This window comes from Lepus europaeus, chromosome 8 (assembly GCF_033115175.1).
Source record: "Lepus europaeus isolate LE1 chromosome 8, mLepTim1.pri, whole genome shotgun sequence".
NCBI classification, from domain to species: Eukaryota; Metazoa; Chordata; class Mammalia; order Lagomorpha; family Leporidae; genus Lepus; species Lepus europaeus.
In genome coordinates, this window is record NC_084834.1 from 5,288,947 (window position 1) to 5,298,646 (window position 9,700).

Sequence of the window (9,700 nt, forward strand, 5' to 3'; positions counted from 1 at the left end):
AGCTTAGATATATCATGAAGGAGCAGACACCTGGCCTACCAATTCAGGCGCTCGTATCCCACATTGGGGTACCTGGGTTTGATTCCTGGCTACAATTCCTGCTGACTCCAGCTTCTTGCTATTGTGAACCCTAGGAGGTTTCAGTGATGGCTCAAGAAGCTGGGTTCTGCCTCCAGTGTTTGAGTCCCAGATTGTATTCCTGGGTACAAGCGTTATCCATGGCCAAGCCCAAGCTTTTATGGGCATTTGGCTAGTGAACCAGCTGACAGGAGTGCCCCTCTCTCTCTCTCCCTCTTTTTTTTCTGCCCATAAAGAAATTAAAATCTTTTAAATAATAGTAGAAGAAATACTGTGAGTAATTCCCAAGGCTACATGCCTGTGTAATAGTTTTTAGAATAGGTTAACATTTGTACATTTCTGTGAACGTGACCAGGGGAGGATCAATGCAGGAAATGAGCCATCAGGAACACACACATTTCACTATGGAACCAAAATGATTAGAGTTCTATCTGCATATTTATTTTTAAAAGCTTTAGCAGGATATATATTGCATACCAACCAGACTGTGATCCCATCATGGGTACAAAGTTCCATCCTCTTGTTGCTCACAGATGGGAGATAAATGCACATAAAAACAATTATTTCATTTTAAGTAGCTTAGAGTGCTATACTCCATGAGTGATTGCTGCCATACTGAACCATTCTAAAACTCAGGGACTATTCTGTGAGGGGCAGACTATTCTGCTGGTCTTCTTGGGCTCACTCATGAGACGGCCCTTACTCACAAACCTGGGTCTTGGTGCGGGTCATCCCTAGAGCCTGCTCTCCAGGCAACCTCTGATTACTCAGTAGTCAGGTCTAGACCTCAGTACATAAAGGTCTTAGGAGGGGAAAGCAGACATTTCTCAATCTGCTCAGTAGCTCCCAACATGCTTTCTTCAGCCTTCCTATCAAAAGACTATGGGAACACTGACAATGCATTTAAAAAATCTCATAACACATGGATACAGCTTGATGACAAATATTACTAGCATCTTAGAGGAAAACAAAGATGATGACATTTAATTAAATCATCAGCAGAAACCCATTATGCTGTGAAGTTGCTTCAAAAGTTTCTTGAAAATGGAATTAAAAGGGAAGTTTACTTTAATGTAATTTTTTTATGCCATGCATAGGAAGGGTCTTGAAAAAGTTCACAGAATATGTGAATTATGAAAAACATACATGGATTTCAAAAAAATTTTGCATCAAGTAAACATCTTTTTTTTTTTTTTTTTTGACAGGCAGAGTGGACAGTGAGAGAGAGACAGAGAGAAAGGTCTTCCTTTGCCGTTGGTTCGCCCTCCAATGGCTGCCATGGCTGGCACGCTGCAGCCAGCGCACCACGCTGATCCGAAGGCAGGAGCCAGGTGCTTCTTCCTGGTCTCCTCTGTGGGTGCAGGGCCCAAGCACTTGGGCCATCCTCCACTGCACTCCCTGGCCACAGCAGAGAGCTGGCCTGGAAGAGGAGCAATCGGGACAGAATCCGGCGCCCCAACTGGGACTAGAACCCAGTGTGCCGGCGCCTCAAGGTGGAGGATTAGCCTGTTGAGCCACGGCGCCGGCGTAAACATCTTTTAATTCCATTTCTCTGTGAACATTTTGAAGCATCCTAATGTGTAAAGCCGGGGCTATGTGAATGCATCTAAAAGTACATGGAACGTACTTTTCTCCCTCTCTGTCCTACCCTTTACAGTTTGTCTCATCTCAAAAACACAAGCTGTGGTGTCTGTCTGATGAATAATAGTGATTTTCAAAGCAATCACAATGCCTCTCCTGGAAGTCTGCTGCTTTTGACTTTGCAAATCCAATTAAAAATTACAATTTCATGAGGTGACTGGCAGGAATCAATGCAGGAAATGAACCAGCAGGGACACACTGCATTCTAAGGAAGGAAGAAACAAACTCTATGGATGGGGTTTAAGATGGGCAGTGAGACCTGGAGAATATAATTCCACATGCCCTGGAGCTTTACTTTCACGGTATTGGTGGGCTAGGCAGGATAGCCAGCAAAGCATTCCAGCAAAGACTTTGTAGACGAAAGTGGGCCCACAGTGCACATCAGGACAAAGCGATGACAAAAGTTGTCATTCAGCTATTAAGCTCGAGAGAGTCGGCACACACTTGAACCAAGAATCAGGACAAAAGATAATGTCCTGTTCCAGAAAAGACCAGCATTCAGCGTCTTAACCAAAACAAAGACAAACTTAATTTCTAAGTAGGGGAGAGGTGTTCTTATTTGGCACCTTCTCTTCATATCTGCCTTGATTTTTGTGTCATTCGGACTACAATACACGTGGCCATACATTTTTAAGATACAGAGAACAGTGGTTTTTTTTTTCTTAATTCCTGGAAAAGAAGATGAAGAAGGGTGCTAAAGTTTTAATAGAAAACATTGGAAGGAAAATTCCGCAAAAGAAATTATCTTCAGAGTTCATTTATGTTTAAGACCTTGCCAGTGTTGGTGAAATGATAAAAAGTGAATTTTATCTCTGAGTAGCACGTGACTCCAAAGAGTTCTAGGAAGCTCTTATATACCACTATTTCTTTGTTTGATAATTTTAAAGTCTTGTTAAAGTTACCCTGATCAAAGTCTCCCCAACACACACACTAGTGCACACACACAGAGTAAAATAGAATAGGGATTTTCCTTTTAATTTTGGGTAGAATTTGGCAATTCCTAGCAAGCAAGAAGTAATTTTTAACCAATGTTGACTAGAAAGTCCTTTAGACAAGGAGGTTATAAATGAGGGACTGTTATTAGTAAGCAAATATATATATGTATATATATATATATGTACATGTATATTTGAGAATATTAACTATTAGTACTACATAATCATAGTTTTAGGGATTCATTTGCTTTTTTAATTCAAATTCATTGCAGATAAAAATTGGTGGATTTTTGAAATGTTCATTTCTAGAGATAAGGAGACACTCTCCTCTGCTTTGAAGGTATATGCCATCACAGATCCAATATAGCAGAGTAAGCAAGGTATTTGGAAGACTTGCAACCTGAAACTTGTTAACAACTGAGTTTACTTTAGAAATGCTTAGGAATTGCCACTGTGTCATTTATTGTGATCCTATTTCTTAATTGCCAAATATACATATTTATGGCATACAATGTGATGTTTTGATACACGAACATATTTTGGAATGGATAAGTCAAGCTAATTAACATAAAACTTACGTAAAACAATTACCAATTTTTATGGTTAGAACCCTTCAAATCTACTCTCCTAGCAAATACAAATACATTATTATTAAGTAGGGTCATCTTGCTGTGCATCAAAGCTCCCAAAGGTCTTTTTCCTGCCTAATTGAAATATATCTGCTGACCAAGATCTTTCCAAATCCCCCCCACTGTCTCTGACAACCACCATTCTACTGTCTCCTTCTGTGACTCTTTTTCAAACTCCACATAAGGAAAATCATACAGTAGTTATTTTTCTGTACCTGGTTTATTTCACTTAACATTATGTGCTCAAGATTCATTCTTTTTATCACAAATGATAGGATTTCCTTCTGTTTTAACGGATAAATAATATTCCTTTGTGTGTATATATAATGTTGTCTTTTTAAATTTAATTAATTTATTTATTTGAGAAGCAAAGGACAGGGGTTGGGTGGGGGAATAGAGAAAAATAATTTCCATCTGCTGGTTTACTGTCCAAATGCCTTTAACATCCAGGACCTGGCCAAGCAGAACCTGGAAGCTGAGAGCTCAGTATAGGTTTCCCACGTGAATGGTAGAAACCCAACCAGTTGAGCCATCACAGTTGCCTCCCTGGATCTACATTAGCAGTAAACTGGCATCAGGATTTGGAATCATGAGATACAGTCATCTTAACCAGTGGATTAAACACATGCCCATATCATATTTCCTTTATCTGTTGACTACTGATGGACATTGAGGTTGCTTGTATAGCTTTTCTATTGTGAATAGTGTTGCTATAAACATGAGAGTGCAAACATCCTACAGAAATATTGATTTATTGTGCTTTGGATATATACCCAGGAATAGATATATACCCAGGAGTAGGACTGCTGGATCATGTATTAGTTCTGCTTTCAGTTTGTAAAAACCCTTCATACTGTTTCCCAAAATAGCTGCACTAATTTACATTGACAAAAACAGTGTGCCAAGGCCGGCGCCGCGGCTCAGTAGGCTAATCCTCCGCCTTGCGGCGCCGGCACACCGGGTTCTAGTCCCGGTCGGGGCACCGATCCTGGCCCGGTTGCCCCTCTTCCAGGCCAGCTCTCTGCTGTGGCCAGGGAGTGCAGTGGAGGATGGCCCAAGTGCTTGGGCCCTGCACCCCATGGGAGACCAGGAGAAGCACCTGGCTCCTGCTATCAGATCAGCGCGGTGCGCCGGCCGCAATGCGCCTACCGTGGCGGCCATTGGAGGGTGAACCAACGGCAAAGACCTTCCTCTCTGTCTCTCTCTCACTATCCACTCTGTCAAAAAAAAAAAAAAAAAAACAGTGTGCCAGGATTTCTCTAAAACATGTATTGTATTTTGACTTCTTGGTAATAGCCAAAGCAGTCTAGTAGGAATGAGATGATATCTTACTGTGGTTTTGATTTGCATTTTCAAATGATTATCATTATTGAGAAATTTTTTATAGTTCTATTGGTCATTTATATTCTTATTTTGAGGAATATCTATTCTAGTCTATTGCCTATTTGTGTAAATTAAGCTATTTGTTTTCTCCTATTTAGCTGTTTGATTTCCCTTTATTTTGAATATTGATCCTTTGTCAGTTGTATGCTTTGCAAATACTTTCTCCCAATCTGTATTTGGCCCTTTCGCTATATTGATTGTTTCCTTTGCTATTACAAGCTTTTTAGTTTAATGTAATCCCATGTGTCTATTTTTGCTTTTATTACTTGTGTCTTCAGGGTCATAGCAAAAAAAAAAAAAAAAAAAATCACTGTCCAGACCAATGCCTTAGATTATTTACCCAATGTTTTATTCTAATAGTTTTATAGTTTCATGCTATATGTTTAAATCTTTAAGGATCTTGGAGTTGCATTTTGTACAGGAGTGCATTTGATTTTTCTGAAGTACATATCCAGTTTCCAACAATCAGACAAGGACACTACAAGAAAATAAATTACATGAATGTATCTCTGGTGAATACTGATGCAAAAATCCTCAACAAAATTCTAGCAAATTTAACCCCATAGCTTACTAAAAAGATTATTCATCATAACCATGTGGGATCAATCCCTCAGATGCAAGGATGTTTCAATATATGCAAATCAATAAAAATGATACCCCACATTACTAGAATGAAAAACAAAAGTCACATGATCATCTCAGTAGAAGCAGAAAAACCATTTGACAAAATTCAAAATCCTTTTATAATTAAAAAGAAACACTCTCAACAAATTAGGTAGAGAAGCAAGAACACCAACACAATAAGGCCAACAACAGAATAGCTTTCCTCTAAGGCTGGGAACAACACAAGGAAGAACACCCAGAGCAATTAGACAAGAAAGAAACAAACAGTATTCAAACAAGAAAGAAATATGTAAATTATGTCTCTTTGCAGACAACATGATCTAATACATATATAAAAAGTGTCATGGATTCCACCTAAAATCTTTCAGATTCCACTAGACCTTATTTCAAAATATACTACAAAGCCATTGTAAACAAAATAGCATGACATTGGAATTAAATCAAACACAGAGATTAGTGGAGAAAAACAGAAAATCCAAAAATAAATGCACTAATGCTACACGACTGATTTTCAACAAATGTGCTAGCAACACACAATGTGGGTAAAGATAGTCTCCACTTGTCATATGCCCTAAATTTGTAGAAATAATTTTCTTAATTAAATTAAATATGCCTTAAATTTGTAGGAAGGCACAAAAAGAAATTCTGGGATCACTGTCAAGTGTGACACAATTATTTTTAATTTTATTGGTTAATACAAGTGTTTCATGTTAAAACCAAAGAAAATATGGAACTGAACTCAGGATGGACTTCAGAAAACTATGAAGATGAACAGAACTAGATTTCAATTTACTTGAAGCTGAATATAAACTGCTCAAAGATATCTAGCAGAATTTATTTGCATGAGGCCTGCTTTATGCTATTGAAAGTTAGATTTTCCTTTTGCATCTGAAAGTCTCAAGGAAGCAACTTTTGGGAAGTGTACTTCGTACTTCCAACTTCTTCACTTCTGCCGACTAACGTGTTACGTTTTTAAATGTGTGCCAAGTTGTGAGTCCAGAGACGGGGGAAATCAAGCTCAAAGTACCTAGCGCTGTTTCACTGGTTTTACTTGCTTGCAGCTTGGAATCGGCTAATGAGCAGGGAAAAGCAGCCTTTAGTATGTCCTACATTACAATACCACAGCGCCCCACCTGCATTACCAACTGTTCTATGAGATTCTCTGGTAATGAGAACGCAGAAGCCAAACCCAATTCTTCTACTTTTGGTCTTGTTATGGCACCAAGCCAAAGCATCTTCTGACAGCACACCTTTCCCTCTCATGACTGCTACCCTTGCAACTGTGTGTCAGGGAAGAAGACACTACTGCTTTGGTAAATTTGGGAGTGCAATAGTCCCTAACACCTTGTGAAATCTTTTATTAAAGATTTATTTTACTTATTTGAAAGGCAGAGTTACAGAGAGGAGAAAGGAGAGAGGGAGAGAGAGATCTTCCATCAGCTGGTTCACTCTCCAAATTGCCACAACAGCTGGGGTTGGCTGGGCAGAAGCAGGAGCCAGGAGCTTCTTCCAGGTCTCTGATGTGAGTGACAAGGGACCAAGGACCTGGGACATCTTCTACTGCTTTCCTATGCACATTAGCAGGGAACTGGATCAGAAGTTGAGCAGCTGGAACTCAAACTTGTGCCCATATGATGCTGGCACTGCAGGCAATGGCTTAACCTGTCCTGCCACAGTGCCAGCCCTGATCTTGTGAAATATTAACCTTTAGCAAAATACTGTGGAAACTCTATGATCTTAAGAAAAATAGAATAAATAGCTTCAGTCCATCTCCCAAACTGTGTGTCCTTCAGTGTTAACATCCACTGTGATATAGCAACAGACAAGGTCAAGTGGAAATACTGCATGTCCTGACCAGTTCATTTCTGATCCCAGATTCTCAAAGGTTCAAGATTCCACCTTACTAAGAAAATCTTTACACACACACACACAAAAAAAAAAACAGTAGAATCATACAGTGACATCATATAGTGGTAAAAATGACTGAAAGCACACATCGATGTGAATGACTCTCAAAAATATAATATGGAGCCAAAGAAGAAATACTCATAACTATAGAAAATGTGTTATTTCCTTTCATACACATTCCAAAAACTGAACAATATCCTGGAAAAACTTAGTACATAATATTTAAGTATACTTATACTAAGTCAAACTATACAATACATTGTTGGAAAGAAATATGTAGATATAAAAATATTTGGAAGGCAAAACGGAATGATTAGCTCCTAATTCAGAGGTTGGACCTTCAAAAAGGACAGTGATGTGCTCAAATAGGGGTACCCAAGGGGCTTTGGGGGAACAAATAATGTTATCTACCTCAGTGGTAGAAAAGCATTTTTCATTATTGATTTTTAAACCATGTTTGCATCCATGCATCATTTAATTTCTATATATTATTTTATAGATTTTAATAGTAAACATTTAGACATTAATTTGAAATCTAATATGAAGAATGAGTGTCTTAAGCCATTTGAGCTATCACAAAAATAATGTAAACTGGGTGGCTAGTAAATAATAGAACCTTATTTCTTGTAGTTCAAGAGGCTTGAAGTTCAAGATCAAGCCACCATTACACGTGGCATCCGTGTGGGTGCCACGTCCTCACACGATGGAGAAGCACGGGGCTCCTACTGGGTTTCTTTCAGAGAGGCACTAACCCCACCCAGGAGGGTTCTACCTTCCAAGGGCCCCAACTCCTACTGCTATCCTCTTGGGGCTTAGGATTTCAACATACGGGTTTGGGAGGGACCTAGTATTCTTTCCTTGGCAACAAGCAATAAAATGAACGCAGGATATTGCTGAGGTGAGAAGAAGAGAAAAGAGGAGAGGGGAGAGGAGTGAAAAATAGAAAATAAAAATAGAAAATTGAGATTAACAAAAGGGTAGGTTAAAAAATGTTTTAGTCTATGGGAAAAATAAGACCTGGAACAATTTTTGCAAGAACTTTAAGTAATTTCTGGTAGTCGTTGGAGTTACTGTTACTTGGTCTGTATATGCCATAGATTGCACTATGGATTGCTTGAGCCTTTGAAGAAAGCTGCTGTTTTCTTATCTTTTTCAATCAATTATATTATATATCCGCTTGATGCTGCTAGTGGGGAACACTGGATTCTTTGACCAGCCTGCAGCCAGCTCCAGGATGCTTATTCCAAAGGTCAGGAAGAATCAGTGCTCAATTGCTGAGCTTTCTAGCCTTTTGACTTGCCAGCTGGATGCTTCATGTTGTCTGTTTTGTTCTGTTTTGTTCTGAGTTTTTATTCCTGTGTATTACAGGGAATAAGTACCAAAATAACCTGAGTGTTCTTGCAAAATAACTGACAAGGTCTAATTTCACATAGCTTGAAATAGAAGACGTCTAACCACATAAAGACCTATAACATATAACAAAGTGAGTGAATTTACTAATACTCAAGATAACTCAAGGGTTGGTTGCTTAAAGTTGAGATGGAGGGGTTGAGAGATTTGATGTGATATTTCTGCAGAACTATCTTGGACAAAATAGAGAATCAGAAACACCAGGAGCTTGATGGCTTATCCCCTGAAATACAGAGTTGAGGGACAAACGCAAGAAGGGCATGCTGTGTTCCTGGTGCTCTACTCTAAACTCTCCGTGGTGGAAGTACACTCATAATGTTCTGTGTCAAACAAGCAGCCCTAAGTCACACAGATCTATTTCCTTTGGTTAAGATGAACGGGGCACATCAATCAAATATTTCCAAAACTTAGCAGAATTATTCTAATAACTGTCAAAGTATTCTAGTTATTGTGGGTTGCCTTGGCCCTGTTCTCCAAGGTCATTACAATGGCCCATGCAACTTGTAAAATCCAGAGTTCAGGTGGTATCTTCATCATAGTTGGTAAGCTAATTGGCTATTTCCTGAAGTTGTGCAGTGTGATGATCCCAGGCACCTGAGTTCTCATTTAGTAAGCAGAATAAGTGAAAAATATCTAGAAAAATTCTGAGCTTGTGGTCGCAACTTATGCCAGTTCCCTTTACCTGCCCCACAGTTTTTGTTACTTACCAGTCTCATAAATATGCCCCAATTCCAAACCCCGTAAGATACTCTGTGTCTCACAAAGCATGATGGGAACTGCTTGGGATTGAATTGGCCCCCTCCAAATTGATGTATGGGACTTCTGTCTGTCTGCCTGACTGTGGAGAAGACGGAGCCTTAAGGAGGGGATCAAGATTGAATGAACTCATAGGGATGAGCTCTGTTCTGATAGAACTGGTTTCCTTGTCTGCCCATATGAAGAAAAGGGAGGTCACCCAGCACACAGTGAGAAGGAGCTTCTCTACTAGCTCAGAACAGAGCTATCACAATGAAACTGACCTTCCTGGCAACTTGTTCTTGGACTTACAAGTTCCAAAATTGTGGAAAAAAAAATTACTGTATTTTGTTATGG